The 8,094-nt window shown below is 44.3% G+C and overlaps 1 non-coding gene across 1 annotated transcript; it reads left to right on the top strand.

Moving 5' to 3' along the window:
- The first annotated feature begins 7,598 nt into the window (after positions 1-7,598).
- On the top strand, positions 7,599-7,673 carry Trnas-cga (transfer RNA serine (anticodon CGA)). The gene has a single exon. It is a non-coding gene; the product is annotated as a tRNA-Ser (tRNA).
- The last annotated feature ends 421 nt before the right edge of the window (positions 7,674-8,094 follow it).

Below are 8,094 nucleotides of genomic sequence, written 5' to 3'. Positions count from 1 at the left end.
TGTGATCGGTGGAAGTCGGCTGACTTCGTGTTGCTTCGGACTGTTTACGCACGTTGCCAACCTCAGCTGGGTAACAGTATCATACATCGTAACAATAAGTAACCATTGTGAAAACATTATTGACCCGCGTGCGGTGTTGCGCGTATTGATTGTTAACATCATGTACAGAAAGGAACGAAGAGACTGTACCTGGTCTTTCAAGTGACTAGCCATCAACTTTTGTTTCATTTCTGCGACGCATTAATCCGTCACATGTTCGTTTTTTTTACAAGCTGTAAGCTGCCTGCTCTGAGAGAAGAAGACGGGTCTTATCACAGCAGTTAATATGCTGCGAGCCGCTCACAAGCTTCCGCTCGCAGCGTCTTCCGCTTAGTGGCCAAGTAAAGTTTTGTATTCAGTTTTCTACCCGTACTCGGTAGTAACATCCAACAGAACACTGTATTGGTGTAGTTACAAAAAAAAGTGTGGATGATATCCCTACTTTAAAACAAATTAAATAGTGATATAACCCTTTGCACGTTGACTGGATCGGCGACTGCGGAAAAACGAGTGTCGCAAATAATAAATTTGCGACGCTACACTGTTGACGTGAACAGAGGTGAAGTTTTATACGGTAACAAAGAGTTATAGTTCGCATGAACGTTGAAAAGGCCGTTTCAAATCTTTGGTCGTTGTTTCCCCACTTCGAGGGGTATTAACGTATCCCGAAGCCTTCTTTTTCTTATACAGGGTGTTCCGAAATTCCAGGTAAGAAGTTCAAGGACTTGTACAGGGGCGTGAGTAGAAAATACTATTCTGAATTGGAAACCATGTCTGTAAACGTGCCGTTTCCGAACCACGACCATTCGAAAACACGTTGGTAATGCGACTATTTTTACAAGTAACTGATTAGGCATGACAGAGTACATCACTTGTTTTTCAGTTCCACTCATTAAGAGAAATTGCTCGTGTACTCGTTGACGGGTTCTCTTCGACATGAAGCACTACAGCCTCTTCCAGTTGGGGTGTGTGGCGTCTACTTGGGGCACCACAGTCACACCTGCTGACGGTGAAGGTACCCCTTTCTCTAAGCCGTTGGATAACTGTGGCGAAAGGGGTATGTAATGGAGTCGGACGTTGTGGAGAATGATCTCGATAAAGGCGACAAGCAGCTCTTCTATTACCCTGGGCTTCGCCGTTCAGAATGATCATGGTGGTGTGTTCTGTAATCGTGTACTCAATCAAGTTGCTCTAACACAGACACGTGAATGAGCCTCGAACCAGTTCAGAGAAGTAGGACAGACATCAGATGACATCAGCCAATCCGACGTAGCCACCCACCACATGACTACTCTGTTGTATACCTACCTAGGAAAAACATTTTCAGATTGGCTGCACCACGGAAATGGTACGGTGCTAAACATGGGGTCCTATTCACCAGCAAGCGGGGATGGCCGAGCGGTTCTAGGCGCTACAGTCTGGAACCGCGCGACCGCTACGGTCGCAAGTTCGAATCCTGCTTCGGGCATGGATGTGTGTGATGTCCTTAGGTTAGTTAGGTTTAAGTAGCTCTAAGTTCTAGGGGACTGATGACCTCAGAAGTTAAGTCTCATAGTGCTCACAGCCATTTGAACCATTTCAACCTATTCAGCATATCATATCTACAAGTCCTAGACGTTTGTCACGGGAATTACCGAACACAGGATTTTCTCAATCTTTATTTTCTTCCTATTTCAGAATTTTAATTTTCAATTTCAGCCTAACATTGTGTGAATAAATTACTTCTGTGAATATCTTCCTGATTTGTTTCATTACTGATTGAATACCTGGGATTTCATATAATGACGCTATAATTCATATCGCTGAATCAAAAAATGGCATTCATGTTCATATCAATGCCAAGGAAATTTGTACTTAGCATGTACTATTCAAGTAAGCCTACTATTTAGGCAACAAAGTAATCTATGTATAAAGTACTAAGTAAATACCGGTAACTATGAATCTTTTGAGGCACTAAATGTTTTGTGTATTTCTTGTCAAATTTAGTTCTTGGGGCCCGGCAAGTTTTCAGTCATAGAATGAGTTATGTAATAAAATGACAAGTTTTGAATCTTACCTCTTCTTGGGAAGATTTCTGCCTACACGCATGACTGTTTCTGCGAATTACCAAATGGCTGGCTTAAAGGAACGAAGGACCTGCGCTGCTGCGCTTAACTCTGTTTTAAGCTTCGCGAATCTGCGGTTGAAACCAATAGAAGAATGCTAAGGGAAGCTTTTAGTGAGGCAGTTTCCAGCAAAGCAAAAACATTTGATTAGTTTATGTAACTTGAAGATGGCTAGAAGTCTATGGATAAAGAATGCCCTCGGTCCGACCTTCATCATGAGTAGCTTTGAAAGCGATAGCGAAAGTGTGTAAAGCGATCCATGTGGACATAAGGTAGACACTCCATTATGATTGTGAAACAGCTGATAAACTAAGCAGGAGACGTATTGCAGCGAAGGTTTTTACTCGTCTTTTAAAAGCCTACCAACGAAATCGTTCGGATCCGGTGTGAGCTGGACTGGAAACAACAGTTCGAGACGATCCAAACATCGTGTCTAAGATCGTAACTGCTGACGTATCGATAATGTACGGTTATGACCCTGAAACAAACACCAATGTACCTCATGGAAGACAACATCCTCTCGTCAGCTAAAATAAGGTGCGCCAAATTCGAAGTAACATTCATGAAATTATCCGTAATTTCTTCCAGGTGGTCAAACACATACAGAAAAATTCTACTGCGACATATTGAGGAGACTTAGGGAAGATACTAGCACGGTCTGTTCGAAATAATTTTTCCATACAAGCGACTTACCATCTGCCTCCTCTCCCTATCCCCCCTTTTCTTCCCTCTTAGCTTGGCATCCAATCGGTGGTTTGTGTCGCTTAGGCCTTAAACCGGCCCCGAATATAGACGCAAAGGGCCTGACAGGTGTGACAACAAAGAGTGGCTGTTGCAAGATGACAGTGGGCTGGGCTACACCCTCTCATTGTGAGGGAATTCAAGTCGCTTGCGATTTTTGATAAGACTGAATCTGAAAGGACGGCGTTTTGACTCTAGAGAAGAAATTCCAGTGGAATCACAACTAATTTTAACAAAATTCAGGCAGCAGATTTCTATCACTGCGTCCAACAGTGGGAAAATCTTTGGAAGCCTATTTACTAGCGTGATGGGAATTCTTTGAGGTGACGGTGGAAATTAAGATGTTAGGTAAGCTTTCGAATTTTTGTGGGGAGACTCGTGTAAACCTTGGGTAGCACATCGAATGGAACAGATACCTCATTCTGCTCTGTCGATGACTGATTTCGTACTATATCCTGAAACTACACGTGGTAAGTATTTCACTCTGCGTCGCGAAGTTATTATTGTTGTTTGTATATGCAAAATTCCTCGTTCCGTTTTACTGTTAGAGTGATTTAGGAAGTATTCCAGTGTTCTTACAAAAATGTTCAAATGTATGTGAAATCTTATAGGACTTAACTGCTAAGGTCATCAGTCCCTAAGCTCACACACTACTTAACCTTAATTATCCTAAGGCCAAACACACACACCCATGCCCGAGGGAGGACTCGAACCTCCGCCGGGACCAGCAGCACAGTTCATGCAGTGTTCATCATTCACCGAATATTATCGTTAATATGTGGATGGCTAGATGGTAAATTTCTTTTCTATACTCTCCGCCATAGCCGGTCTCAAGCCCAGTTGAGAAAGGAGGTGGGGGAGGAGTAGCACCTCTTTAAAAAAGCCTTGGTTCTCCTGGCCTGCGTGACAGTACTTCGCGAGCGCCCCTTGCCAGTTAACGGTGAAGGTTTCAACAACAGCAAAGATGGAGTGGAGACCACTGGAATGGCGAAGCTGGCGGATGAAACAAACCTGCGTTTTTGGCCCAATGGCAAAACGGACGGAGGAGGTACCTCCTTTTTGTGAATCTCAGTGGTCGTGGAGACGGATTAGGTCATACTAGAGACAGACTGGCTGTGAAGGTGCAACTCAATGGAATTTCGAGTCTGCGGCAGTGCCTTGCAGTCACATTCTGGAACCTGCACATCTCACTTCATCTGAGCCGCAGAGTATAGCCCCGAGGTCATAGTGCGAGGCTCACTTCCTTGCAAGCTGACATCCACCCTAAACAAAATCCCACTTACTGCACTTTTTTCTGCTGTCACAGCTTCAAGTCCAACAACGATGGGATAATAATGGTGGATGCTGGTTGACGGGTGGAACTGGAAGCCTCTGGTTTGGACATGTACGTTTGCAGCAGATTTGTGATGTCGTCTTTCTGAGACCTTGTCACTGCTCAGGAATCGGGTCCTGCATCTGTGGGCAGGCCTTGTTAGGATCACCGCTGCCCATCCTGAATTTTGAAGGCCCCAGGAAATAAGCGCCAAGCACTGACACTGTCAGCCGACTGGTGGGGCGCAACCAGCCGGTCACTCCTGATGCGGCCGAAAAACGAAGTTTACCGAAACTCTAATGATGGGAACCTAGAATGTTCGAATTTTATTTGATTCCAAAGACAATAACAGACCTGAGAGAGGAACAGTGCTTGTCACCAAGGACTTTGGTAGAATTAACATAGATATTGATGTCTTAAATGGAAGCAGACCGTGCCAGGAAGATGAATTTACAGAGTTCAGTTCAGGTTGCATGATCTTCCGGAAGGAATGAGATGAGGTAGATAGCCGCCTTCATGGTGTTGGATTCACTGTGAAGTCAACATTGGTGAATGACTATCAACCAACTCCAACTGTTGTCAGCGAATTACGTCTCTCCGAATCCCTCTCTCCAAAGATAAATTTATGAGTCTCATCTCTGCATATGCTCCCACTTGGATGCTGATGCAGTTCTATAACTTGCTGAGCGGAACCATCATCAAAGTACCACCTCGACACAAGCTCTTACTACTTAGGGATTTCAACACCAGAATTGATACAGATCATCAACGCCTGGAGCAATGTGATGAGGAAACAAGGACTTCGCAACTGCAACGATAATGGTCTACTGCTCCTTGATTTATGTGCTGAACATGAACACTTTATCACCAACACCCAGTTCAGCCTGCCTATAACAAGGCAGTGAAGGACTTCGCGTTCGGGACTGCTCTTCTGTCCACGTAATTTACCTTGGAAGAAACACACATCAAGGATTTATTGACTGATTAATTTGGGCCTGGCAAATGATGATGAGGAACCTCAGGCTGCAGAAGAAGAAAATGTACATGATGAACAGCCACCAGTTGAAGGTGACAGTGGAGGTGCTAAATGTGTGCTACTGATAAAGACTGCATATCATTCCTCATACTTTGAATGCTGTAATTTATGACTGCAATTATCTGTCACCTTATTTATGTCATTTCATTGTAAGCTAGCCATTTTTGTCACTGTTTTTGTGGAATAAAAAATCTAGAAAAAATATCGCTACAAGATCAGCTGGATGCATCCTCACTCGATTCAGTGGCACATCCTTGATGATAGCATCACCAGACAATGTTGTAAAAAAGATATTCTTGTCACCATGACCACAAGAAATGTCGATGATTGCTGGACAGATCATACGCTCCTATTATACTGGCTGGGGATCTCAGTCTGTCGCAAATCACAAAGATCCATCCACCACCTACCCAGAAGGAAATTCAACATCTCTAAACTTCACATTAAATCCATTGTTACAGATTTCAGAAACACAATCTAAAGCAAGCTGGCTAGCCATCCAGTCAGCACTAATACTGAAAATCAGAAGATCAGCTTTGAGTCAACCAAGGAAACAGTTTTGTGAAGAAAATAAGACATGATTGGTGTCATGAAAATAATGAAGAAATTATGAGTCTGATCAATGCCGAACTAGAAGCCCATCTATCCTTTCTTCAAAGATAGGTCGTCCCATGTGAAGAAATCACATTTTATGGAACTTACAGGGGAAAGTCCGGCACAAATTAGGGAAATTAAGAATTACTGGTGACAACGAAAAGCTGAAGAATTGCAAAGATTATCTGTCTAGTGACCCGCAAAACTTCTATGCAGGCATAAAGGAGATATGCGGCCCAGTTCGATCATCATCAGGAGCAGTGAAAACTGCTAACAACTCCATCATTTTAACTGAGATCGAAAAAATAAAGGAACATTCATCTGTGCTTTTAAATCGTGCCTCCAGTGTTGCTGAGGACTTTCTTTGTAATGTCCCTTAGCAACCCCAGCGACATCGGATGGCACTTCTGCTCAAATACGGAGACTTTACCAAAGTGCTCAATCAACTAAATAGGAAAGGCTCCTAGTCCCGATAACATTCCTCTATAACTGATACAAAACGGATGTATTCCTTAGAAGACTAGTCTTTTGAGGATGATCTTCTCAATTTGGGAAACACGAGAAGTAATTGCTGACTTGAAAATTGGTATCATAAATGGTTCAAATGGCTCTGAGCACGTTAGGACTTAACTTCTGAGGTCATCAGTCCCCTAGAACTTAGAACTACGTAAACCTAACTAACCTAAGGACATCTCAAACATCCATGCCCGAGGCAGGATTCGAACCTGTGACCGTAGCGGTCGCACTATTCCAGACGGTAGCGCCTAGAACCCACTCGGCCACTTCGGCCGGCAAAAATGGTACCATCACGAGTATGTTCAAGAAAGGCGACCGTACTGTATGGGGGAACTACCGTGTTATACTGTTGTCAATTACAGGTAAAATTCTCACAAGATTTCTATTAAATCGGCTCCAAATTATTTCCGAGGCGATTTTGCCTGAATGTCATTGTGGTTTCCTATCCCTCAGAGGCACAACAGGTATAACATTTGGTGCTAGACAATTCGAGGCAAAATGCTGAGAACAGCCGACCGGGGCGGCCGAGCGGTTAAAGGCGCTACAGTCTGGAACCGCACGACCGCTACGGTCGCAGGTTCGAATCCTGCCTCGGGCATGGATGTGTGTGATGTCGTTAGGTTAGTTAGGTTTAAGTAGTTCTAAGTTCTAGGGGACTTATGACCACAGCAGTTGAGTCCCAAAGTGCTCACAGCCATTTGAACCATTTTTTGCAGAGAACAACAGAAGCCTCTATGTCTATTTTTCTATGACCTGGAAAAAGCGTGTGATTCCGTACCTACATCTGCCATATGGAAGGTGCTAAGATACTTTGGATTTACAGAATGAGATTTTCACTCTGCAGCGGAGTGTGCGATGATATGAAACTTCCTGGCAGATTAAAACTGTGTGCCCGACCGAGACTCGAACTCGGGACCTTTGCCTTTCGCGGGCAAGTGCTCTACCAACTGAGCTACCGAAGCACGACTCACGCCCGGCACTCACAGCTTTACTTCTGCCAGTACCTCGTCTCCTACCTTCCAAACTTTACAGAAGCTCTCCTGCGAACCTTGCAGAACTAGCACTCCTGAAAGAAAGGATATTGCGGAGACATGGCTTAGCCACAGCCTGGGGGGTGTTTCCAGAATGAGATTTTCACTCTGCAGCGGAGTGTGCGCTGATATGAAACAGGTTCGCAGGAGAGCTTCTGTAAAGTTTGGAAGGTAGGAGACGAGGTACTGGCAGAAGTAAAGCTGTGAGTGGCGGGCGTGAGTCGTGCTTCGGTAGCTCAGTTGGTAGAGCACTTGCCCGCGAAAGGCAAAGGTCCCGAGTTCGAGTCTCGGCCGGGCACACAGTTTTAATCTGCCAGGAAGTTACTTTGGATTTCCTGAATACTTTGTGGACCTGGTTTGCGCTCTACATGATGCCATGTCCGGACAGTTTCTTCATGGTTACACTGCATCGGGTTCGTTTCTAGTCACTGATGGTTTGAAACGAGGCTGTGTGTTTGTCCCAACACACTTTGCACTGTACAGGGCTGCCAGGCTGTGTGAGTCATCTACAAACAACCAAGGCATGGAAATTAAATTTCGTTTTGATGGAGGTCTCTTCGATCTGGCAAGACTTCATTCACAAAAATGTACCAGGTTACCCAGGTGCCAGACCTACAATATACCAATGAAAATGTATCTCCTGCTCTAACACCAGTGGAATTACAACAGTGAGTTAAGTGTTTTAAAACTGCATGTGATCACTCTCGTCTTACTACCAGT

This window comes from Schistocerca cancellata, chromosome 7, assembly GCF_023864275.1.
Source record: "Schistocerca cancellata isolate TAMUIC-IGC-003103 chromosome 7, iqSchCanc2.1, whole genome shotgun sequence".
Taxonomy (NCBI): Eukaryota; Metazoa; Arthropoda; class Insecta; order Orthoptera; family Acrididae; genus Schistocerca; species Schistocerca cancellata.
Note: the sequence above shows the minus strand (reverse complement) of the source record. Positions and strands in the feature narration are given on the sequence as shown.